Source organism: Scyliorhinus canicula, chromosome 25 (genome assembly GCF_902713615.1).
Source record: "Scyliorhinus canicula chromosome 25, sScyCan1.1, whole genome shotgun sequence".
Lineage (NCBI taxonomy): Eukaryota > Metazoa > Chordata > Chondrichthyes > Carcharhiniformes > Scyliorhinidae > Scyliorhinus > Scyliorhinus canicula.
In genome coordinates this window covers 1,851,714-1,877,756 of record NC_052170.1, presented here as the reverse complement: position 1 = coordinate 1,877,756, position 26,043 = coordinate 1,851,714, and the positions used below count along the sequence as shown (strand labels likewise).

The window sequence follows — 26,043 nt, the reverse complement described above, 5'->3', positions numbered from 1 at the left end:
TGAGAGTCAGTGTGTGTGGAACTGTACCCCAGTGAGAGTCAGTGTGTGTGGGACCCGTACCCCAGTGAGAGTCAGTGTGTGTGGGACCCGTACCCCAGTGAGAGTCAGTGTGTGTGGGACCCCTACCCCAATGAGAGTCAGTGTGTGTGGGGCCCGTACCCCAGTGAGAGTCAGTGTGTGTGGAACTGTATCCCAGTGAGAGTCAGTGTGTGTGGAACCCGTACCCCAGTGAGAGTCAGTGTGTGTGGGACCCGTACCCCAGTGAGAGTCAGTGTGTGTGGGACCCGTACCCCAGTGAGTGTCAGTGTGTGTGTGGGACCCGTACCCCAGTGAGAGTCAGTGTGTGTGGAACCCGTACCCCAGTGAGAGTCAGTGTGTGTGGGACCCGTACCCCAGTGAGAGTCAGTGTGTGTGGGACCCGTACCCCAGTGAGAGTCAGTGTGTGTGGAACCCGTACCCCAGTGAGAGTCAGTGTGAGTGGGACCCGTACCCCAGTGAGAGTCAGTGTGTGTGGGACCCGTACCCCAGTGAGAGTCAGTGTGTGTGGAACCCGTACCCCAGTGAGAGTCAGTGTGTGTGGGACCCATACCCCAGTGAGAGCCAGTGTGTGTAGAACTGTACCCCAGTGAGAGTCAGTATGTGTGGAACTGTATCCCAGTGAGAGTCTGTGTGTGGGACCCGTACCCCAGTGAGAGTCAGTGTGTGTGGGACCCGTACCCCAGTGAGAGTCAGTGTGTGTGGGACCCGTACCCCAGTGAGGGTCTGTGTGTGTGGAACTGTACCCCAGTGAGAGTCAGTGTATGTGGGACCCGTACCCCAGTGAGGGTCTGTGTGTGTGGAACTGTATCGCAGTGAGAGTCTGTGTGTGGGACCCGTACCCCAGTGAGAGTCAGTGTGTGTGGGACCCGTACCCCAGTGAGAGTCAGTGTGTGTGGGACCCGTACCCCAGTGAGAGTCAGTGTGTGTGGGACCCGTACCCCAGTGAGAGTCAGTGTGTGTGGGACCCGTACCCCAGTGAGAGTCAGTGTGTGTGGGACCCGTACCCCAGTGAGAGTCAGTGTGTGTGGGACCCGTACCCCAGTGAGGGTCTGTGTGTGTGGAACTGTACCCCAGTGAGAGTCAGTGTGTGTGGAACTGTATCCCAGTGAGAGTCAGTGTGTGTGGGACCCGTACCCCAGTGAGAGTCAGTGTGTGTAGAACTGTACCCCAGTGAGAGTCAGTGTGTGTGGGACCCGTACCCCAGTGAGAGTCAGTGTGTGTGGGACCCGTACCCCAGTGAGAGTCAGTGTGTGTGGGACCCGTACCCCAGTGAGAGTCAGTGTGTGTGGGACCCGTACCCCAGTGAGGGTCTGTGTGTGTGGAACTGTACCCCAGTGAGAGTCAGTGTGTGTGGGACCCGTACCCCAGTGAGAGTCAGTGTGTGTGGGACCCGTACCCCAGTGAGGGTCTGTGTGTGTGGAACTGTACCCCAGTGAGAGTCAGTGTGCCCTGTCGGTAATACTCTACGGTCTGTGTTATCCTGCCTCCAAAGCTCTCCAACCTGCTATTCCACCAGTAACACGTATTACTCATATTTTAAGAAAATGTAAAATTAATGCAAACGAGAAATAGGTTTTGAGGTTTAGGTTTTGCTATTGTGCATTTCATAGATTTCATAGAATTTACAGTGCAGAAGGAGGCCATTCAGCCCATCGAGTCTGACTTCTTTATCATTATTCCACTCTGTTTGATTTTACCATTATGTAAAAGATAATTTAATATATGCGTCCTGTAATTTAAGAGCATTGTAGAGCCCAGCGTTTTGGTTAGATCACAGTAAGAAGTCTTACAACACCAGGTTAAAGTCCAACAGGTTTGTTTCAAACACGAGGTTTCGGAGCACGGCTCCTTCTTCAGGTGAAGAAGGAGCCTGAAGATTCACCTGAAGAAGGAGCCGTGCTCCGAAAGCTCGTGTTTGAAACAAACCTGTTGGACTTTAACCTGGTGTTGTAAGACTTCTTACTGTGCTCACCCCAGTCCAACGCCGGCATCTCCACATCTTGGTTAGATCAGACTGAGGTCAGAATCTTTTTTTTAAAAGAGTACCCAATTAATTTATTCCAATTAAGGGTCAATTTAGCGTGGCCAATCCACCTACCCTGCACATCTTTGGGTTTTGGGGAGAATGTGCAAACTCCACACGGACAGTGACCCAGAGCCGGGATCGAACCTGGGACCTCGGCGCCGTGAGGCAGCAGGGCTAACCCACTGTGTCACCCTGCTGCCCTGAGGTCAGAATTAGGTCAACTGTGATAATCTCTTTCCATTCAGACAAAAGAAACCACTCGGCCTATTAATGAGGAACTTGCAGCAACGTCTGATTACTCTGCCTCCGTGACCCAACACATGTAGAAGTAAATGTGTGTCAGGTGAGGTTGGACGGTCAGGTGTGTGCATATTCACTGAAGCTTCAGCACTGCCTGAGCTGTTGGTAATGTCCCGCAGGGACTAACATTCTCCTGGCCACCTCTGGTGTAATCGGAAAAAATAGGGCGGGATTCTCCCATCCAATCATGCCGGCTTTGGTGCCGGGCGGCAGCAGAGATTCCAGAGGGAAGGGAAATGCTGGAAACCCTCCCGTGTAAAAACAATTACAAATTATCACAGTTAGTGGTTAATGGTGGGTTAGTTTTCCTGCTGGTTATTGGTGGGCTAGTTTTCCTGCTGGTTAAGGATGGACTGGTTTTTCTGCTGGTTAAGGATGGACTGGTTTTCCTGCTGGTTAATGATGGGCTGGTTTTCCTGCTGGTTAAGGATGGGCCGGTTTTCCTGCTGGTTAAGGATGGGCCGGTTTTCCTGCTGGTTAATGGTGGGCCGGTTTTCCTGCTGGTTAATGGTGGGTCGGTTTTCCTGCTGGTTAATGGTGGGCCGGTTTTCCTGCTGGTTAATGATGGGCTGGTTTTCTTGCTGGTTAATGATGGGCTGGTTTTCCTGCTGGTTAATGATGGGCTGGTTTTCCTGCTGGTTAAGGATGGGCCAGTTTTCCTGCTGGTTATTGGTGGGTTAGTTTTCCTGCTGGTTATTGATGGGCTAGTTTTCCTGCTGGTTAATGATGGGCTAGTTTTCCTGCTGGTTAATGATGGGCCGGTTTTCCTGCTGGTTAATGGTGGGTCGGTTTTCCTGCTGGTTAAGGATGGGCCGGTTTTCCTGCTGGTTAATGATGGACTGGTTTTCCTGCTGGTTAATGGTGGGTCGGTTTTCCTGCTGGTTAATGATGGGCTAGTTTTCCTGCTGGTTAATGATGGGCTAGTTTTCCTGCTGGTTAATGATGGGCCGGTTTTCCTGCTGGTTAATGGTGGGTCGGTTTTCCTGCTGGTTAAAGATGGGCCGGTTTTCCTGCTGGTTAATGATGGACTGGTTTTCCTGCTGGTTAATGGTGGGTCGGTTTTCCTGCTGGTTAAGGATGGGCTGGTTTTCCTGCTGGTTAATGATGGGCCGGTTTTCCTGCTGGTTATTGATGGGCCGGTTTTCCTGCTGGTTAATGATGGACTGGTTTTCCTGCTGGTTAATGATGGACCGGTTTTCCTGCTGGTTAAGGATGGGCCGGTTTTCCTGCTGGTTAATGATGGGCCGGTTTTCCTGCTGGTTAATGATGGGCCGGTTTTCCTGCTGGTTAATGATGGGCCGGTTTTCCTGCTGGTTAATGATGGGTCGGTTTTCCTGCTGGTTAAGGATGGGCTGGTTTTCCTGCTGGTTAAGGATGGGCTGGTTTTCCTGCTGGTTAATGATGGGCTGGTTTTCCTGCTGGTTAATGATGGGCTAGTTTTCCTGCTGGTTAATGATGGGCTAGTTTTCCTGCTGGTTAATGATGGGCTAGTTTTCCTGCTGGTTAATGATGGGCCAGTTTTCCTGCTGGTTAAGGACGGACTGGTTTTCCTGCTGGTTAATGATGGGCCGGTTTTCCTTCTGGTTAATGATGGGCGGGTTTTCCTACTGGTTAATGATGGGCTGGTTTTCCTGCTGGTTAATGATGGGCCGGTTTTCCTGCTGGTTAATGATGGGCATGTTTTCTTGCTGGTTAATGATGGGCTGGTTTTCCTGCTGGTTAATGATGGGCTGGTTTTCCTGCTGGTTAATGATGGGCCGGTTTTCCTGCTGGTTAATGATGGGCTGGTTTTCCTGCTGGTTAATGATGGGCCTGTTTTCCTGCTGGTTAATGATGGGCCGGTTTTCCTGCTGGTTAATGATGGACCGGTTTTCCTGCTGGTTAATGATGGGCTGGTTTTCCTGCTGGTTAATGATGGGCCAGTTTTCCTGCTGGTTAATGATGGGCTGGTTTTCCTGCTGGTTAATGATGGGCCAGTTTTCCTGCTGGTTAATGATGGGCTGGTTTTCCTGCTGGTTAATGATGGGCTGGTTTTCCTGCTGGTTAATGATGGGCTGGTTTTCCTGCTGGTTAAGGATGGGCTGGTTTTCCTGCTGGTTAATGATGGGTCGGTTTTCCTGCTGCTTAATGATGGGCCGGTTTTCCTGCTGGTTAATGATGGGCCAGTTTTCCTGCTGGTTAATGATGGGCTGGTTTTCCTGCTGGTTAATGATGGGCTGGTTTTCCTGCTGGTTAATGATGGGCTGGTTTTCCTGCTGGTTAAGGATGGGCTGGTTTTCCTGCTGGTTAATGATGGGTCGGTTTTCCTGCTGGTTAATGATGGGCCGGTTTTCCTGCTGGTTAATGATGGGCCAGTTTTCCTGCTGGTTAATGATGGGCTGGTTTTCCTGCTGGTTAATGATGGGCTGGTTTTCCTGCTGGTTAATGATGGGCCAGTTTTCCTGCTGGTTAATGATGGGCTGGTTTTCCTGCTGGTTAATGATGGGCCGGTTTTCCTGCTGGTTAATGATGGGTCGGTTTTCCTGCTGGTTAATGATGGGCCGGTTTTCCTGCTGGTTAATGATGGGCTAGTTTTCCTGCTGGTTAATGATGGGCTGGTTTTCCTGCTGGTTAAGGATGGGCCAGTTTTCCTGCTGGTTAAGGATGGACTGGTTTTCCTGCTGGTTAAGGATGGACTGGTTTTCCTGCTGGTTAATGATGGGGCAGTTTTCCTGCTGGTTAAGGATGGACTGGTTTTCCTGCTGGTTAAGGATGGGTCGGTTTTCCTGCTGGTTAAGGATGGACTGGTTTTCCTGCTGGTTAATGATGGACTGGTTTTCCTGCTGGTTAATGATGGGCCGGTTTTCTTGCTGGTTAATGATGGGCCACGTTTCCGTACTTGGACAATGTCACCACCTGCGGCCATGATCAGCAGGACCACGACGCCAACCTCCACCGATTTCTCCAAACCGCCCAGAAACTCAATCTCACCTACAATAAGGAGAAATGCGTTTTCCGCACTACCAGACTAGCCATCCTCGGCTATGTCGTGGAAAACGAAGTCCTGGGCCCCGACTCGGACCGTATGCGCCCCCTCTGACAACTCCCTCTCCCTCATTGTCCCAGGGCACTCAAGAGGTGCCTGGGATTCTTCTTTTATTACGCCCAGTGGGTCCCCCAGTATGCAGACAAAGCCTGCCCACTATTTAAGACCACACTCTTCCCACTGTCAGCTGAGGCGCGCCAGGCCTTCAACTGCATCAAGGAGGACATCGCCAAAGCCGCCAAGTGGAGGGGGGTCGATTTTTAGTGTCGCTAGACTGCAGATAGTGAGTGGAGGTAGGGGTCCGCCGAAGCTGAGTGTGAGGCTCTTGAGACTACACTAGAAATCGAGGCCGGGTAAGATGGGGTGCAGAGGTCGGGGAGTATGTACAGCTGGAAATGAGAGTAGCTGGCGCCCTGAATCGTTAGGGTCGCGACGGTGCGCCCTTGTATTTGGACCGAGTGCGAGCCCGAGGCGAGGGAGATAGTTTGCCGTGCAGGGAAGTTAGGGAGCGAACAGTGTCTTACCAGGTCAGGATGTACGAAGCTCTCGGTGCTCCCGGAGTCGAAGAGGCACGGTGTCCTGTACCCGTTGATTTTAACGGACATCATCGAGCTCCTGAGGTGCTTCGGACGCGACTGGTCCAAAGTGACTGCGTTGAGTTGCGGGTAGTCGGCGGCTCGATCAGCAGTGATGGAGTGGCCCCGTGATGACTGTCCGCGGAGGTCGTAGACGTCGAGGTTCGGTTCGGTTGATGGCCAAGATGGCGGCCCCCGTTGATCGCACGTGGCCAGCCGTGTGGAGGAGGATTGCCAAGATGGCGGCCCCCATGAGTCGCTCATGTCGGGTGAGTCAGAAAGTTTCGCTTTTGCCATGCATACTCGGGCATAGTGTCCTTTGCGACCGCAGCTGCTAGAGGTCGCATTGCGGGCCGGGCAGTGCTGCCGCGGGTGTTGGGGCTGGCCACAAAAATGGCACGCTGGTGCTCCATAGTGGGTGGGTGGCCGCGCGGCACAGGCCTGGGGCAGTCGCTGGTCGGGGGCCCACGATGGGGTCGCTTGGTCTCCGGAGAATGAGTTCAGACTGCGGAACGCGACCTCCATAGTCGTAGCTAATTCTACCGTGTCCTCCAAGTTCTGGGCCCCTTTCTCAAGTAATCGCTGGCGCACATAGTTAGAGCTGAGCCCTGTAATGTATACATCACGTACAGCGTGTTCCATATGTTGGGAGGCCGTTACAGCCTGAAAATTGCAGTCCCGAGCAAGGGCTTTTAAGTTGCGCAGGTAGTCCTCTAGCGACTCTGCGGGGCGTTGGCGGCGGGTCATGAAAATGTGCCGCGCGTAGACCTCGTTTATCGGCCGCATGTACAATCGGTCGAGCATAGCCAGGGCCTCAGTATATGAGGTGGTACAAGTGAGTTGCGTAGAGGTACGATGGCTCTCCCGTGGGTGCAGTAGACTGAGTTTCTGCTCCTCTGTAGTCTCGGATGTGCTTGATTCAGCCAGGTAGGCCTTGAAACACCGAAGCCAGTGTAGGAAGATTTCCTTCGCCTCTACAGCCTGCGGGTTGAGTTCTAGTCGATCAGGTTTGAGGGCTGATTCCATAGTAGTTTTCTTCAAGTTTTCTAAGACTATTAAATTGATGTGACCATCAATTCACTAGAGACACGATTGGAAGTAAACTGTGGTTTTAATAGTCTTACAACTGAGCCTGCCTGCGACCAGAAGAACTGAGGGCAGGCTCAGGGCTGCAGCACTTTATACTTCCGGTAATGGGAGGGGCCATGGGCGGAGATAAGGGTGAAGCCCTGTAGGAACTCCTCATCTTCCCCTGTGGGCAGAGCCGCGCAACAGCTCACATACAGAGCCCACAGGGACACAATACTATGCAATGCAATACAGTGTGAATTACAATGCAGTATGAATTCACCACACTATATAAAGAACCTAAGGCCAGCGTCTGTACGAACAATGTGAGCTCAAGATAATTCTATTTGCACAGGGGAATGAGGCAGGGGTGCCCTATGTCCTCCTCTTTTTTTTGTGTTGGCGGTTGAGCCTTTGGCCATCGCTTTGAGGAATTCGGATTAAGTAGAGGGGGATAGTGAGGGGAGGTGGAGAATAGGGTGCCCCTGTACGTGGACAATCTTAGATTGTAGGTTTGCGGACCCAGTTCCCATAATGGAGCTGTTGAGGTGGTTTGGGGCTTTTTCAGGATATAAGCTAAGTTTGGAGAAGACGGAGTGTTTGTCGGTCTCTCTGCCGGGGAAGGGAGCTAATCAGAGAGCGTTGCTGTTCCCTTTAATGGGCACTCACTTCAGATACCTCGAGGTGCAGATGGCCCAGGATCGGACCTGCTTCGTAAATTGAATTGAGTTCAACCTGGAAGGCCGGTTCGGGGGTTTTGAGGAGCTGCCAGACAGGTTTGGGCTCCCGCAGTCTGAAATTTTTAGGTATCTGCACGTTTGTGACTTTGCAAGGAAGATTTTCCCGTCATTCCCGGTGGTACCGCCATTGTCGTTGCTGGAAAGGGTCCTGTTGCTCTGTGGACGGAGGACGGGAGTACTTTGGGAATTTTCAGGAGGACCCTGGCAGAGGATATAGCATCCCTGGAGGGGATTAAGGCCAGGTGGGAGGAGGAGTTGGGGGTGGGATTGGAGGAAGAGGTGTGGTACGAAGGGTGAACGCCACATCTTTGTGCACGAGACTTGGGTTTATGCAGTTGAAGGTGAAACACCGGACCCATTTCACAAACTGCAGGATTAGTTGGCTGTTTGAGGGAGTGAAGAATAAACTGTGGAGGAACTTGGCCAACCATGTACCCAGACAGACTCAGTAATAACCCTGTACCCCCCCCACCCCTCAGACAGATTCAGTAATAACCCTGTACCCCCCCCCCCCTCAGACAGACTCAGTAATAACCCTGTACCCCCCCCAGGCAGACTCAGTAATAACCCTGTACCCCCCCTCAGACAGATTCAGTAATAACCCTGTACCCCCCCCAGACAGACTCAGTAATAACCCTGTAACCCCCCCAGACAGACTCAGTAATAACCCTGTACCCCCCCCCCCTCAGACAGACTCAGGATTAACCCTGTACCCCCCCCCCTCAGACAGACTCAGTAATAACCCTGTACCCCCCCCCAGGCAGACTCAGTAATAACCCTGTACCCCCCCAGACAGACTCAGTAATAACCCTGTACCCCCCAGACAGACTCAGTAATAACCCTGTACCCCCCAGACAGACTCAGTAATAACCCTGTACCCCCCAGACAGACTCAGTAATAACCCTGTACCCCCCCAGACAGACTCAGTAATAACCCTGTACCCCCCAGACAGACTCAGTATTAACCCTGTACCCCCCAGACAAATTCAGTAATAACCCTGTACCCCCCCAGACAGACTCAGTAATAACCCTGTACCCCCCAGACAGACTCAGTATTAACCCTGTACCCCCCAGACAGACTCAGTAATAACCCTGTACCCCCCAGACAGACTCAGTATTAACCCTGTACCCCCCCCCAGACAGACTCAGTAATAACCCTGTACCCCCCCAGACAGACTCAGTAATAACCCTGTCCTTCCCCCTATCCCAACCCGGGTCAGACTCAGTCCACAGGAATCGGCACAAATCCCGGACACCCGGAGCTGCTAATGTGAAGCAGACTGGGAGCCCTGGCTTGGGGGGGGGGGGGGGGAGACTGGGACCACCGGCTTGGGGGGGGGGGGGAATGGGAGCCCGGGGGGGGAGACTAGGAGCCCCGGCTGGGGGGGTAGACTGGGAGACCCGGCTTGGGGGGGGCAGAAATACTGGAGCCCCGGGGGGAGGGAGGATGGGAGCCCCGGGGGAGCGGGGGGGAGACTGGGAGCCCTGGGGGGGGGGGGGGGAGAGACTGGGAGCCCCAGGCGGGGGGGACTGGGAGCCCCAGGCGGGGGGGACTGGGAGCCCCGGCTTGGGGGGGGTGGGGGGGGAGAGAGAATGGGAGCCCGGGGGGGGGGGGGGGGAGCGACTGGGAGCCCCGGGGGGGGGGGTGGAAGAGACTGGGAGCCCCGGGGGGGGGGGATGGAAGAGACTGGGAGCCCCAGGCGGGGGGGGACTGGGAGCCCCGGCTTGGGGGGGGGGGGGTGGGGGGAGAGAGAGAATGGGAGCCCGGGGGGGGGGGGAGCGACTGGGAGCCCCGGGGGGGGGGGGGAAGAGACTGGGAGCCCCGGGGGGGGGGGGGGTGGGAGGGAGAAAGACTGGGAGCCCCAGGCGGGGGGGGGGGGGGGTCTGGGAGCCCTGGCTTGGGGGGGGGGGTGGGGGAAAAGAGAGAATGGGAGCCCGGGGGGGGGGGGGGGGGGGAGTGACTGGGAGCCCGGGGGGGGGGGGAAGAGACTGGGAGCCCCGGGGGGGGGGGGGGGGACTGGGAGCCCCGGGGGGGGGGGGGACTGGGAGCCCTGGCGGGGGGGGGAGAGACTGGGAGCCCCGGGGGGGGGGGGGGGGGGACGGGACTGGGAGCCCGGGGGGGGGGACTGGGAGCCGGGGGGGGGGGGGGTACTGGGAGCCCCGGTTGGGGTAGGGGGGGGCTGGGAGCCCCAGGGGGGGTGGGGGGGGGGGGCTGGGAGCCCCGGGGGGGGGGGGCTGGGAGCCGGGGGGGGGGGGTACTGGGAGCCCCGGTTGGGGTAGGGGGGGGCTGGGAGCCCGGGGGGGGGGGCTGGGAGCCCGGGGGGGGGGGGTACTGGGAGCCCCGGTTGGGGTAGGGGGGGGCTGGGAGCCCCAGGGGGGGGTGGGGGGGGGCTGGGAGCCCCGGGGGGGGGGGGGCTGGGAGCCGGGGGGGGGGGGGTACTGGGAGCCCCGGTTGGGGTAGGGGGGGCTGGGAGCCCCAGGGGGGGTGGGGGGGGGGGGGCTGGGAGCCCCGGGGGGGGGGGGGGCTGGGAGCCCGGGGGGGGGGGCTGGGAGCCCCAGGGGGGGGGGGGGGGGGGGGCTGGGTAGTTCCCCAGCTGAGTGAGTGAGTCAGACAGGAGGTAGTGACAGTGGGGTTGGGGAGGAGGGAGCAGTGGGCGGTGAGTGGAGCTGAGCAGTGAGAAGCTGGATGTGATCACAGTCAGTAAGGAGAGGTCGGCATTGCTAACGGTAAGGAACTGCTCCTTCTTTATTCTCCCGCTTTCTTCCCAGTTGATTGTAAATAACCGGCTCTGTGTTCCCCTTATCCCTGGGGGGGGTTAGATTCCAGGTTATTTTAATTGAGAGCCGGGTTTGAGAAGGATCGGGTCGGATAGATAATAAACAGCTGGATTGAATGGCGATGTGACATTTACCAAACAAACAGCAGAGTTTGGAGTCCGGGCCATTGAGTTGAGACTCAGTCTCTCTGCCCTTCACTCTGTCTCTCTCACTGCCTTTCTCAGCTTCCAGCTTCTCCTGGGCTCCGGCTCCTCCACTTTCTTTGTTCATTTCCACCGGATTGTGTCACTTTGTAACTGGGCTGAGCTGCCCCCAGGGAGGGGAATTGGGGTTTGGGTTAAAATAAATGACCACATCAGACTGAACGAACAAGGAATCTGGATGAGGATTAGCAAAGGGGCCAATGAAAGGGTGGATTGTGGCAGGAGTTACTCCAGACAAGAGATGCACATTGAGCGGTAACTCCTCCCCAAACTCAGAGATCTCTCCTAAAATCTTTCTGACATTCAGACACTCCTTCAAATCTGCGCTTTCAACAATCTTTTGGTCGTCTGTCCTGATATCGTTCGAACAAATCCATTGATAATGCCAAGGGATGCCTTGTCACATTAAAAGTACTGGATAAACGTCAGTTGTTGCTGAACATTTTACTTTCTACATGAGGTGAGTCTCTCTCTCGAGTTCAAGAGTGACAGCAACTCAGGCACAGTAACAGCTGAACTTTCAGGTGACCCCATTTAACAATGATGTGGAGATTTAACAAGGCAGGGAACCAACAGGCTGCTCTAAAATATAGTATGAAGTCTTACAACACCAGGTTAAAGTCCAACAGGTTTGTCTCAAATCACTAGCTTTCGGAGCACAGCTCCTTCCTCAGGTGAATGAAGAGGTTTGTTCCAGAAACATTTATATAGACAAACTCAAAGATGCAAGACGATACTTTGAATGCAAGCATTTGCAGGTAAGTCTTTACAGATCCAGTGAGAGGGGTAATCCCAGGTTAAAGAGATGTGAATTGTCTCAAGCCAGGACAGTTGGTAGGATTTCGCAAGCCCAGGCCAGATGGTGGGGGATGAATGTAATGCGACATGAATCCCAGGCCCCGGTTGAGGCCATACTCATGTGTGCGGAACTTGGCTATAGGTTTCTGCTCAGCGATTCTGCGTTGTCGCGCGTCCTGAAGGCCGACTTGGAGAACGCTTACCCGGAGATCAGAGGCTGAATGCCCTTGACTGCTGAAGGGTTTCCCGACTGGAAGGGAACATTCCTGCCTGGTGATTGTCGCGCAATGTCCGTTCATCTGTTGTCGCAGCGTCTCGCCAATGTACCACGCTTTGGGACATCCTTTCCTGCAGCGTATCAGGAACATGACGTTGGCCGAGTCGCACGTGTATGTACTGCGTACCTGGTGGGTGGTGTTCTCACGTGTAACATCTTGCAGAGATTGCCATGGCAGGGTTGTGTGGTGTCGTGGTCGCTGATCTGAAGGCTGGGTAGTTGCTGCAAACAATGGTTTGTTTGAGGTTGCACGGTTGTTGAAGGCAAGTAGTTGGGGTATGGAAATTACCTTGGCAAGATATGGTTTGAGGAGTCTTTTGAAAGTGGTGAGAGATGTGCTGAAATGGGCAGCCCATTGGAGTAAAGGCGGGTTAAATTCTTGATGGGACTGCGCTGATGATGGAGCGATGAATACACAGGATGCCAGGGCTGGTGGAAAACAGATTGGCAACTGGCTCAGTCAGGAGGATAGCAAGAAAGCTAGGGAGGGAATTAAACCATCGTGTTGTAGCAATGTGGCTGAAAGAGGTCAGTGAGGTGTCACACCGGTGATCAGCACGAAAACAAACTTTGGAAAAAGATGTGGAAAAATTCAGGTACACACCGTCAAAACTGCTCCCATTCGGGTACACACCATCAACACTGCTCCCATTCAGGTACACACCCATACAGGTACACACCATCAACACTGCTCCCATACAGGTACACACCCTCAACACTGCTCCCATTCCGATACACACCCTCAACACTGCTCCCATTCAGATACACACCATCAACACTGCTCCCATTCAGATACACACCCTCAACACTGCTCCCATTCAGATACACACCATCAACACTGCTCCCATTCAGATACACACCATCAACACTGCTCCCATTCAGATACACACCCTCAACACTGCTCCCATTCAGATACACACCATCAACACTGCTCCCATTCAGATACACACCCTCAACACTGCTCCCATTCAGATACACACCCTCAACACTGCTCCCATTCAGATACACACCATCAACACTGCTCCCATTCAGATACACACCATCAACACTGCTCCCATTCAGATACACACCCTCAACACTGCTCCCATTCAGGTACACACCATCAACACTGCTCCCATTACAGATACACACCATCAACACTGCTCCCATTCAGATACACACCATCAACACTGCTCCCATTCAGGTACACACCATCAACACTGCTCCCATTCAGATACACACCATCAACACTGCTCCCATTCAGGTACACACCATCAACACTGCTCCCATTCAGATACACACCATCCACACTGCTCCCATTCAGATACACACCCTCAACACTGCTCCCATTCAGGTACACACCCTCAACACTGCTCCCATTCAGATACACACCATCAACACTGCTCCCATTCAGGTACACACCCTCAACACTGCTCCCATTCAGATACACACCCTCAACACTGCTCCCATTCAGATACACACCATCCACACTGCTCCCATTCAGATACACACCCTCAACACTGCTCCCATTCAGGTACACACCCTCAACACTGCTCCCATTCAGATACACACCCTCAACACTGCTCCCATTCAGATACACACCCTCAACACTGCTCCCATTCAGATACACACCCTCAACACTGCTCCCATTCAGATACACACCATCAACACTGCTCCCATTCAGATACACACCCTCAACACTGCTCCCATTCAGATACACACCATCAACACTGCTCCCATTCAGATACACACCATCAACACTGCTCCCATTCAGATACACACCCTCAACACTGCTCCCATTCAGATACACACCATCAACACTGCTCCCATTCAGATACACACCATCAACACTGCTCCCATTCAGATACACACCCTCAACACTGCTCCCATTCAGATACACACCATCAACACTGCTCCCATTCAGATACACACCCTCAACACTGCTCCCATTCAGATACACACCATCAACACTGCTCCCATTCAGATACACACCCTCAACACTGCTCCCATTCAGGTACACACCCTCAACACTGCTCCCATTCAGATACACACCCTCAACACTGCTCCCATTCAGATACACACCATCAACACTGCTCCCATTCAGATACACACCCTCAACACTGCTCCCATTCAGGTACACACCATCAACACTGCTCCCATTCAGATACACACCCTCAACACTGCTCCCATTCAGATACACACCATCAACACTGCTCCCATTCAGATACACACCCTCAACACTGCTCCCATTCAGATACACACCCTCAACACTGCTCCCATTCAGATACACACCATCAACACTGCTCCCATTCAGATACACACCATCAACACTGCTCCCATTCAGATACACACCATCAACACTGCTCCCATTCAGATACACACCATCAACACTGCTCCCATTCAGATACACACCATCAACACTGCTCCCATTCAGATACACACCATCAACACTGCTCCCATTCAGATACACACCATCAACACTGCTCCCATTCAGATACACACCATCAACACTGCTCCCATTCAGATACACACCCTCAACACTGCTCCCATTCAGATACCCACACTGCTCCATTCAGATACACACCCCACACTGCTCCCATTCAGATACACACCATCAACACTGCTCCCATTCAGATACACACCATCAACACTGCTCCCATTCAGATACACACCCTCAACACTGCTCCCATTCAGATACACACCATCAACACTGCTCCCATTCAGATACACACCATCAACACTGCTCCCATTCAGATACACACCCTCAACACTGCTCCCATTCAGATACACACCCTCAACACTGCTCCCATTCAGATACACACCCTCAACACTGCTCCCATTCAGATACACACCCTCAACACTGCTCCCATTCAGATACACACCCTCAACACTGCTCCCATTCAGATACACACCCTCAACACTGCTCCCATTCAGATACACACCATCAACACTGCTCCCATTCAGATACACACCCTCAACACTGCTCCCATTCAGATACACACCATCAACACTGCTCCCATTCAGATACACACCCTCAACACTGCTCCCATTCAGATACACACCATCAACACTGCTCCCATTCAGATACACACCATCAACACTGCTCCCATTCAGATACACACCCTCAACACTGCTCCCATTCAGATACACACCATCAACACTGCTCCCATTCAGATACACACCCTCAACACTGCTCCCATTCAGATACACACCCTCAACACTGCTCCCATTCAGATACACACCATCAACACTGCTCCCATTCAGATACACACCATCAACACTGCTCCCATTCAGATACACACCCTCAACACTGCTCCCATTCAGATACACACCATCAACACTGCTCCCATTCAGGATACACACCATCAACACTGCTCCCATTCAGATACACACCCTCAACACTGCTCCCATTCAGATACACACCCTCAACACTGCTCCCATTCAGATACACACCATCAACACTGCTCCCATTCAGATACACACCATCAACACTGCTCCCATTCAGATACACACCATCAACACTGCTCCCATTCAGATACACACCCTCAACACTGCTCCCATTCAGATACACACCCTCAACACTGCTCCCATTCAGGTACACACCCTCAACACTGCTCCCATTCAGATACACACCATCAACACTGCTCCCATTCAGATACACACCATCAACACTGCTCCCATTCAGATACACACCATCAACACTGCTCCCATTCAGATACACACCATCAACACTGCTCCCATTCAGATACACACCCTCAACACTGCTCCCATTCAGATACACACCCTCAACACTGCTCCCATTCAGATACACACCCTCAACACTGCTCCCATTCAGATACACACCCTCAACACTGCTCCCATTCAGGTACACACCCTCAACACTGCTCCCATTCAGATACACACCCTCAACACTGCTCCCATTCAGATACACACCCTCAACACTGCTCCCATTCAGGTACACACCCTCAACACTGCTCCCATTCAGGTACACACCCTCAACACTGCTCCCATTCAGATACACACCATCAACACTGCTCCCATTCAGATACACACCCTCAACACTGCTCCCATTCAGGTACACACCCTCAACACTGCTCCCATTCAGATACACACCCTCAACACTGCTCCCATACAGGTACACACCCTCAACACTGCTCCCATTCAGGTACACACCCTCAACACTGCTCCCATTCAGATACACACCATCAACACTGCTCCCATTCAGATACACACCATCAACACTGCTCCCATTCAGATACACACCATCAACACTGCTCCCATTCAGATACACACCCTCAACACTGCTCCCATTCAGATACACACCATCAACACTGCTCCCATTCAGATACACACCATCAACACTGCTCCCATTCAGATACACACCATCAACACTGCTCCCATTCAGATACACACCATCAACACTGCTCCCATTCAGATACACACCCTCAACACTGCTCCCATTCAGATACACACCCTCAACACTGCTCCCATTCAGATACACACCATCAACACTGCTCCCATTCAGATACACACCCTCAACACTGCTCCCATTCAGGTACACACCCTCAACACTGCTCCCATTCAGATACACACCATCAACACTGCTCCCATTCAGATACACACCCTCAACACTGCTCCCATTCAGATACACACCCTCAACACTGCTCCCATTCAGATACACACCCTCAACACTGCTCCCATTCAGGTACACACCCTCAACACTGCTCCCATTCAGATACACACCATCAACACTGCTCCCATTCAGATACACACCATCAACACTGCTCCCATTCAGATACACACCCTCAACACTGCTCCCATTCAGATACACACCATCAACACTGCTCCCATTCAGGTACACACCATCAACACTGCTCCCATTCAGATACACACCATCAACACTGCTCCCATTCAGATACACACCATCAACACTGCTCCCATTCAGATACACACCATCAACACTGCTCCCATTCAGATACACACCATCAACACTGCTCCCATTCAGATACACACCATCAACACTGCTCCCATTCAGATACACACCATCAACACTGCTCCCATTCAGATACACACCCTCAACACTGCTCCCATTCAGATACACACCCTCAACACTGCTCCCATTCAGGTACACACCATCAACACTGCTCCCATTCAGATACACACCATCAACACTGCTCCCATTCAGATACACACCATCAACACTGCTCCCATTCAGATACACACCATCAACACTGCTCCCATTCAGATACACACCCTCAACACTGCTCCCATTCAGATACACACCCTCAACACTGCTCCCATTCAGATACACACCATCAACACTGCTCCCATTCAGATACACACCATCAACACTGCTCCCATTCAGATACACACCCTCAACACTGCTCCCATTCAGGTACACACCATCAACACTGCTCCCATTCAGGTACACACCATCAACACTGCTCCCATTCAGGTACACACCCTCAACACTGCTCCCATTCAGGTACACACCCTCAACACTGCTCCCATTCAGGTACACACCATCCACACAGTCATTTGTGTGTGTGTTGCCCGGCGGGGGCTCGGAGAATCCCGCCTCTCATTCTGCTCTTGAGAAGGGCCGCAGCCTGGTTTGTCAGTCCTGACCGTATATACCACACACACTTCACTGTACTACTTAATATAACCCACACCCCTCACTGCAACACTCTGATATACTCCACACCCCTCACTGTAACACTCTGATATACCCCACACCCCTCACTGTAACACTCTGATATACTCCACACCCCTCACTGTAACACCCTGATATACCCCACACCCCTCACTGTAACACCCTGATATACTCCACACCCCTCACTGTAACACTCTGATATACCCCACACCCCTCACTGTAACACTCTGATATACCCCACACCCCTCACTGTAACACTCTGATATACCCCACACCCCTCACTGTAACACTCTGATATACCCCACACCCCTCACTGTAACACTCTGATATACCCCACACCCCTCACTGTAACACTCTGATATACTCCACACCCCTCACTGTAACACTGATATACCCCAAACCCCCCACTGTGACACTCTGATATACTCCACTCCCCTCACTGTGACACTCTGATATACTCCACACCCCTCACTGTAACACTCTGATATACCCCACACCCCTCACTGTAACACTGATATACCCCACAGCCCTCACTGTAACACTGATATACCCCACACTCCTCACTGTAACACTCTGATATACTCCACACCCCCCACTGTGACACTGATATACCCCAAACCCCTCACTGCAACACTGATATACCCCACACTCCTCACTGTAACACTCTGATATACTCCACACCCCCCACTGTGACACTGATATACTCCACACCCCTCACTGTAACACTCTGATATACTCCACACCCCCCACTGTGACACTCTGATATACTCCACACCCCTCACTGTGACACTCTGATATACCCCACACCCCTCACTGTAACACTCTGATATACCCCACACCCCTCACTGTAACACTCTGATATACCCCACACCCCTCACTGTAACACTCTGATATACCCCACACCCCTCACTGTAACACTCTGATATACTCCACACCCCCCACTGTGACACTCTGATATACTCCACTCCCCTCACTGTGACACTCTGATATACTCCACACCCCTCACTGTAACACTCTGATATACCCCACACCCCTCACTGTAACACTCTGATATACCCCACACCCCTCACTGTAACACTGATATACCCCACACCCCACACTGTGACACTCTGATATACCCCACACCCCTCACTGTGACACTCTGATATACTCCACACCCCTCACTGTAACACTCTGATATACCCCACACCCCTCACTGTAACACTCTGATATACCCCACACCCCTCACTGTAACACTGATATACCCCACACCCCACACTGTGACACTCTGATATACCCCACACCCCTCACTGTAACACTCTGATATACTCCACACCCCCCACTGTGACACTCTGATATACTCCACACCCCTCACTGTAACACTCTGATATACTCCACACCCCTCACTGTGACACTCTGATATGCTCCACACCCCTCACTGTAACACTGATATACCCCACACCCCTCACTGTAACACTCTGATATACCCCACACCCCTCACTGTAACACTCTGATATATCCCACACCCCTCACTGTAACACTGATATACTCCACACCCCTCACTGTAACACTCTGATATACCCCACACCCCTCACTGTAACACTGATATACCCCACACCCCTCACTGTAACACTCTGATATACTCCACACTCCTCACTGTAACACTCTGATATATCCCACAATCCTCACTGTAACACTGATATACCCCACACCCCTCACTGTAACACTGATATACCCCACACCCCTCACTGTAACACTGATATACCCCACACCCCTCACTGTAACACTGATATACCCCACACCCCTCACTGTGACAGTCTGATATACTCCACACCCCTCACTGTAACACTGATATACCCCACACCCCTCACTGTAACACTCTGATATACCCCACACCCCTCACTGTAACACTGATATACCCCACACCCCTCACTGTAACACTCTGATATATCCCACACCCCTCACTGTAACACTGATATACCCCACACCCCTCACTGTAACACTGATATACCCCACACCCCTCACTGTAACACAGATATACCCCACACCCCTCACTGTGACAGTCTGATATACTCCACACCCCTCACTGTAACACTGATATACCCCAAACCCCTCACTGTAACACTGATATATCCCACATCCCTCACTGTAACACTGATATACCCCAAACCCCTCACTGTGACAGTCTGATATACCCCACACCCCTCACTGTAACACTGATATATCCCACATCCCTCACTGTAACACTGATATACCCCAAACCCCGCACTGTGACAGTCTGATATACCCCACACTCCTCACTGTAACACTCTGATATACCCCACACCCCTCACTGATTATTATTGGTGCAAAAAACATACAGATCAATTGCTTTACTCATGATGGTGACTGGCTCTCGACTGAGATATGTTTCCCAATAGTTTTGGAGTTTATTATCAGCCTGTCTTTCACATCGGACACCAGCAGATACCTAATACATAGATACCTAATTCATATTTCCATAAGGGTTGAGGCCCTGAATCCATTCAGTTTTGACCCCTCGATCCTCTTGATGGGCCAGGTAGCCCCTGCACCCGGACTCCCAGCATCTGGGTGCTGCTCCTGAACTCTGCCCTCACCCTACCCTACCGAATGTCACAAAGAAATTGAGATCACACCTGCCACAATCTGCAGACAATTTCAGCTTTACAGCCAATTGAGGTAGGTTACAATATTTTTAAAAAACGTTTCATATCATTTATTTTACCCCCAGGAACATGAGTCATTTTGCAGCAATCTTTAATGGTTCTGGTTTCTGGTCAGTGTGAAAGTGGAAGTTGTGAGAAGGCGGAATGTCTGGCTCCATATCACAGGCTCTGTGTATTTATAAAACCCAAGCTAATCACAATCTGAATGCTCACTGCATGACTTTGTTTCCTTAAAAGCTCTGAGGACCGTGGGGATATGTGTAACCTTTATGGATGAGCCCATGTCGAGGTGTCACAGTGGCGCAGTGCTTAGCACTGCTGCCTCACGGCAACGAGGACCCGGGTTCGATCCCGGCCCTGGGTCACTGTCCGTGTGGAGTTTGCACATTCTCCCCGTGTCTGCGTGGGTCTCACCCCCCACAACCCAAAGATGTGCTGGTGTTGCTCTGTTTACTTGCTATAAATATGACGGTTAATAAGGTCGCCTTTCTTAATCCTAATTATGAGAATACTTTCGGAGTCGCCAGGTATCTCTCGATACCGCCACAAGGTTCAAACCGAATACCGATCAAAGAGTCAATACACCAGTTACTTAGTTCAAAGTCAATACTACTTTATTTACACACAATATGATTTACTCATGCACAATAACACTACAGGCTAAACTATCTCTATCGCTAACGCCTATACTTAACTTCAGGTGCCCACTCAGTCAGAGGAACAATGGCCGTTGTTCGGATCTGAGGCTGTTGGGTTCGAAGAGGTAACAGGAGAACAGCTAAGGTCGTCCGTCTGGTAGCGAGCGTTGACCTTGAACTTACTGCTTCTGGTGAAGCTGGTGGAAGGGTCTCTCTGCTTCGAGAGCCAAGTCCAAGAGGCTGAACCTTTGTCGGGGGTTCCTTCTCATACTTGGAGGGGCTTCGCACGCTTTTAGGCGGGCCTTAAACTTGGTCCCAATTAATTGGGCAGCTTCTTGATCATTGTCATCGATCTAAACCAATAAACGTTGGGTGCCTTGATGGCTGGGCATGTCCTAGGTGGCCGTTGGCCTTGCTTTGTTTGTGTCTTCTGGTTGGGGTAGTGGCGCTGGACTGTCAGGGACAGTATCGGCTACCTGAACACTCGTTCTTTGTTTCCCGGAGATGGGCCATCAATATGTAAATCGACTCAGAGTTTCGATTCCGTCTGCTGATTGCCTTCCAAATATACATTCTGGCTCTGTGCCTGTTTGTTGCTTAGTATTGTACATATTTCCCTATAGGCTCTGCGAGTGTCCATTTTGTATACTGAAAGTGGCCATCCAAGATGGCTACACAGGGTAGGTGGATTGGCCACGCTAAATTGCCCCTTAATTGAAAAAAAAATAATTAGGTACTCTTAAATTTATTTAAGAAAAATGAATGTGCCCATGTCAGACATATACATGTTTACACACATGGCTATTTGTACATGGATATGAAGAAATTCAATGTACGTGGGACTGGCAAAAACAAGCACTAGTGCAGTGGAATATACCTGACTGTTAGTGTTTAATAAATGTCCAGAAAGGGAGAAAATTGAAGTTTATTTCTAAACTATTCTCAGTAATAACATGAATTGCAGAGCTCCATTACCACAGATACAATCTGCAGGATCACTGACCATGGGCAGAAGATCTAACTCACTCCAACTGATCTGCTTAGAATGACATGGCACATCCCTGTATCCTTAACAAAAGGCTCGGAGGTTGCCAAATCATCGGCTGTCCCTCGAATCGAGGGTGATGTCTATTCATCATTGCGTGTTTCTGCCGTGGGCTCTCCTGTGACTGAACAGACCCGATTCTCAACCCACCGATCTTTGGGCACATGGAGCACAACGTCGCACAAAGTATCTTTCTGCCTTGTCGTTGAGGTGTTGAGGCTCAAAGCATGATGCAGCTTGATGGACAAGTTGTTGCCATTCTGAATGATTGGTGCAAGCTCCCCACAACCATGAACGCCAACGCTGCTGAGCTTCAAGGAGATCTTCAATGTGTCTATGAATCATTTTCTTTCTCCTCCCCTGGAACACTGGCCCTTTGAGAGTTGAGAGAACAGGGCCTGGTTTGGGAGACAATTTTCTGCCATCCAGACACAGCGTCCAGTCCATCGTAGTTGATTTTCGAGGGGTTTTTCCTAAATGCTGTGAAGCTGGCTTCAAGAAGGACATTGAGAACTCTTCCAACACCAGGTTAAAGTCCAACAGGTTTGTTTCAAACACAAGCTTTGGGAGCACTGCTCCTTCCTCAGGGCTCTCCTGTGACTGAATAGACCCGATTCTCAACCTGATTCACCTGAGGAAGGAGCGGTGCTCTGAAAGCTAGTGATTGAAACAAACCTGTTGGTATTGAACCTGGTGTTGTGAGATTTCTTACTGTGCTCAGCCCAGTCCAACGCCGGCATCTCCACTTCAAGAAGGACATTAGCGTTTGTTCAATGGTCATCCCGTTGAATATGGAGAATATGGTGGAGGCATTACTGATGGACTTTCTCTTTTGTGAGGGTAAGTAACTGTCTGAACAAGCCTGGAAATAATTCAAGCCCCTTTACTTCAACCACATAATTGGCGATGTATTTCTACTGGGAAATGGTGTGTGAGCTCCAGGGGTCTGAACAATGAACAAAGAAAATTGCAGCTCAGGAACAGGCCCTTCGGCCCTCCCATCCTGCGCCGATCCAGATCCTTTATCTAAACCTGTCTCCTATTTTCCAAGGTCTACTTCCCTCTGTTCCCCGCCCGTTCATATATCTGTCCAGATGCATCTTAAATGATGCTATCGTGCCCGCCTCTACCACCTCCGCTGGCAAAGCGTTACAGGCACCCACCACCCTCTGTATAAAAAACTTCCCACGCACATCTCCCTTAAACTTACCCCCTCTCACCTTGAAATCGTGACACCCCCCACTCTTGGAAAAAGCTTGTTGCTGTCCACCCAGAGTGACACACTCTTGGTTTACTTTCCATGGGGACAGTAGTTGGGTCTCACTCCTGAGCAGCAACTACTAATGTTCCAGCTTTGGAGCTGAGCTTGCAGAGGTGCCCTGGGAAGCTCACTCTTGCTCAGCATTGTTAACGCCAGGTCAGTGAGTACCTAATCTAATGGTGTTGCATACCTGACCTCTGCTGCTCCATTTAATTCCTTCTCCACAATGTGTTCCATGAGCATTTCTCGCTGTCAAAGCTCATGGTTTGCAAAAGTACCATTAATCTCACTCTCTTTATGTCTATTGCTTGGTCAGATTCCTGGTTTGAGTTGATTGATTAAATTGAGCAGTGCTCCTTGTGTGCATGTTTTCACACAGGGGGGGCTAAGTGAAACTAGAAAGTTCTGACTCTGTATGAAGTGGCTTTGTTTGAACAACGTCCTGTTCAGCTTCACTCCGTGACATCTTGCCTCAGTTACCTTCACCTCTGCACGTTGTCAATCCTGAATCAGCCAGGAATGAATTGTGTTTAGATTGAGTGCTGGAACAAGTGGCTCACTGTGCTCTTGATGCAAATTATTGAGGGATTTGTCTGAGTGGATCTCCCAGGATGGAGAGGCTTTCACCACATTTTAAACATGCGTCAGGCATCTACCGTCTCTCTCAAAGTTTGTGAAACAAAACTCTGGCCAAGCTGTTTCTGTGAAAAAGATGCTGAGTGTGAGATTCTCTTGAGAAAGTAGTGGTTTGACAGTCAGCCATTCTCCCTCGGCCGCTGAATGGTGTGACAGAGAGAGCAACACCGTCTTCAGTGAGAGAAGCTGTAATTTCAGAAGCTTCCTGTCTGGGGAGTCACTCAATACCATTTGTGTTCAGTGAAGAGCCCATGGGACAGACACAGCTTCCAGGGAGCAAAGGTTAAAAATGGTGTGGGTCAGAAAGGCTAGTTCCTCCCAGCCCCCTCCTCGAGCAGATGGAGCTTGATGATGTCAAATGCTGCCAGTTTGTGATGGGTTCCAGCCGGTCTTGCACATGGAGCGGCTGGCTCTGTAAGTCTTTCACTCTCATCAACACTGGGCAAAACCTAGAGGCAGCTGCATCTCACAGGGTGGGGATGCTGGTGGGATGGTGAGGGGGGGGGGGGGGGGGGGAAGAGAGTGGGGTTTGTATACTGTCTGTCTGACAATGCAGGGAGAGGGGGGGAGTGAAGGGGGAGAGTGGGGTTTGTATACTGTCTGTCTGACAATGCAGAGAGGGGGGAGTGAAGGGGGGAGAGTGGGGTGTGTATACTGTCTGTCTGACAATGCAGGGAGAGGGGGGGAGTGAAGGGGGAGAGTGGGGTGTGTATACTGTCTGTATGACAATGCAGAGAGGGGGGAGTGAAGGGGGAGAGTGGGGTTTGTATACTGTCTGTCTGACAATGCAGAGAGGGGGAGTGAAGGGGGAGAGTGGGGTTTGTATACTGTCTGTCTGACAATGCAGAGAGGGGGGAGTGAAGGGGGAGAGTGGGGTTTGTATACTGTCTGTCTGACAATGCAGAGAGGGGGAGTGAAGGGGGAGAGTGGGGTTTGTATACTGTCTGTCTGACAATGCAGGGAGAGGGGGGGAGTGAAGGGGGAGAGTGGGGTTTGTATACTGTCTGTCTGACAATGCAGAGAGGGGGGAGTGAAGGGGGGAGAGTGGGGTGTGTATACTGTCTGTCTGACAATGCAGAGAGGGGGGGGGGAGTGAAGGGGGAGAGTGGGGTGTGTATACTGTCTCTCTGACAATGCAGAGAGGGGGGGAGTGAAGGGGGAGAGTGGGGTTTGTATACTGTCTGTCTGACAATGCAGAGAGGGAGAGTGAAGGGGGAGAGTGGGGTTTGTATACTGTCTGTCTGACAATGCAGAGAGGGGGGAGTGAAGGGGGAGAGTGGGGTGTGTATACTGTCTGTCTGACAATGCAGAGAGGGAGGGGAGTGAAGGGGGAGAGTGGGGTTTGTATACTGTCTGTCTGACAATGCAGAGAGGGAGGGGAGTGAAGGGGGAGAGTGGGGTGTGTATACTGTCTGTCTGACAATGCAGAGGGAGGGGAGTGAAGGGGGAGAGTGGGGTGTGTATACTGTCTGTCTGACAATGCAGAGAGGGGGGGGGAGTGAAGGGGGAGAGTGGGGTGTGTATACTGTCTGTCTGACAATGCAGAGAGGGGGGAGTGAAGGGGGAGAGTGGGGTGTGTATACTGTCTGTCTGACAATGCAGAGAGGGGGGGGTGAAGGGGGAGAGTGGGGTGTGTATACTGTCTGTCTGACAATGCAGAGAGGGAGGGGAGTGAAGGGGGAGAGTGGGGTTTGTATACTGTCTGTCTGACAATGCAGAGAGGGGGGGAGTGAAGGGGGAGAGTGGGGTTTGTATACTGTCTGTCTGACAATGCAGAGAGGGGGAGTGAAGGGGGAGAGTGGGGTTTGTATACTGTCTGTCTGACAATGCAGGGAGAGGGGGGGAGTGAAGGGGGAGAGTGGGGTTTGTATACTGTCTGTCTGACAATGCAGAGAGGGGGGAGTGAAGGGGGGAGAGTGGGGTGTGTATACTGTCTGTCTGACAATGCAGAGAGGGGGGGGGGAGTGAAGGGGGAGAGTGGGGTGTGTATACTGTCTGTCTGACAATGCAGAGAGGGGGGGGGGGAGTGAAGGGGGAGAGTGGGGTGTGTATACTGTCTCTCTGACAATGCAGAGAGGGGGGGAGTGAAGGGGGAGAGTGGGGTTTGTATACTGTCTGTCTGACAATGCAGAGAGGGGGAGTGAAGGGGGGAGAGTGGGGTGTGTATACTGTCTGTCTGACAATGCAGAGAGGGGGGAGTGAAGGGGGATAGTGGGGTTTGAATACTGTCTGTCTGACAATGCAGAGAGGGGGGAGTGAAGGGGGAGAGTGGGGTTTGTATACTGTCTGTCTGACAATGCAGGGAGGGGGGAGTGAAGGGGGAGAGTGGGGTGT

At 51.9% G+C, this 26,043-nt stretch overlaps 1 protein-coding gene across 3 annotated transcripts in view; it reads left to right on the top strand.

The window, feature by feature from the left end:
- The window catches only part of LOC119956985 (sphingosine 1-phosphate receptor 2-like), a 70,590-nt gene that overhangs the window by 1,926 nt on the left and 42,621 nt on the right, over positions 1 to 26,043 (top strand). Inside the window, exon 1 of one of the 3 annotated variants that reach the window (XM_038784562.1) lies at positions 10,417 to 10,499. The exons of 1 other annotated variant lie outside the window; for it this stretch is intronic. The gene's annotated coding sequence lies outside the window, so the exon portion shown is untranslated. Of the gene's footprint in view, positions 1 to 10,416; positions 10,500 to 11,082; positions 11,214 to 26,043 lie in introns of those variants that run through there. One more of the 3 variants, XM_038784563.1, reaches the window with a different exon arrangement.